The 926-nt window shown below is 57.8% G+C and overlaps 1 protein-coding gene across 1 annotated transcript in view; it reads left to right on the top strand.

Moving 5' to 3' along the window:
- Nucleotides 1–2: 2 nt before the first annotated feature.
- Lrrc3b (leucine rich repeat containing 3B) overlaps nucleotides 3–926 on the top strand; it is an 84,743-nt gene continuing 83,819 nt past the window's right edge. Inside the window, exon 1 of the mRNA XM_015489628.1 lies at nucleotides 3–131. The gene's annotated coding sequence lies outside the window, so the exon portion shown is untranslated. The remainder of the gene's footprint in view (nucleotides 132–926) is intronic.

Genomic DNA, 926 nt, shown 5'->3' with positions numbered 1-926 from the left:
AGCTTGCAGCCGTTGGAGGTGGCGGGCCACTGCAGCTCTGGCAGCTAGAATACTCCTAGGCATATACACCAAACGCCTCCTCCCTGCGCCACGAGGATGGAGCAGCCATCCCAAGCCCGGACTGGCGCAAGGTAAGGTGCAGCCGCCTGTTGCTTTTCGCAGAGCGCGGGATTGTCTCTCTGCACGGGTGCTTAGGCCGTCCCTCCCGGAACAAGTAGAGGAGAACTGTCACCCAGTTCTGAGCCATTTCTGTCCAACCCCCCTGGACTCTTTGACACAGACCCTTGGAGAGAACCCGCCTGGCCATGAGGAGTCGACCCTCCTTACTCGTGTGCAGCCGACTGCCATGCAAATAGTCTGCAAACTTTTGTGTGATCCCCCCCCAACCCCGTGCGGTGCTCACCCCGCGCGGAGCAAATAGCACGTTTAGTTCTCGCGTGCGCCCTTCCCCCAGCTCCCCTTGCCATATGCATGTGCCCATTTCTCTCTGTATGCTCTTCTAGTCGACTTTTCAATTCCTGCAGCTCCCGCTCCAGAGCGAGGGTTTGGGACCCATCGGTGCTTATTTTGCCCATAGAAACTAGATAGCAGCAGAAGGAGGTGGGACGTGGGGGAAGGCTGTGGCCACCGCTGAAGCTCTATCCATAGTGGGGGTCAGTCCTCCCTTGCGCACGCCACCCCCAACTCGGTAATAAAATCCTTGGAGTGGCTTTCGGTTGTGCACCGTGGGAACTGCAAGTGCAGATCTGGGTGGGTGAAGTAAGTGATTCCGGGAGGAAAAATTTGCTGGTGGGGGCGCAGGAGGAAGCTGGAGGCGGTGGGGGGAGTAGGACTGCCCAAGGGTGAAGGGGATGAAATGGCTCTGGTAATGTAGGCAAGGGGCTATACCTGAGTGGTCATTGGAGGAGGGGGAAAGACGTTTAAGT

Source organism: Marmota marmota, unplaced genomic scaffold (genome assembly GCF_001458135.2).
Source record: "Marmota marmota marmota unplaced genomic scaffold, marMar, whole genome shotgun sequence".
Lineage (NCBI taxonomy): Eukaryota > Metazoa > Chordata > Mammalia > Rodentia > Sciuridae > Marmota > Marmota marmota.
This window is presented reverse-complemented; position numbering and strand designations above follow the sequence as displayed.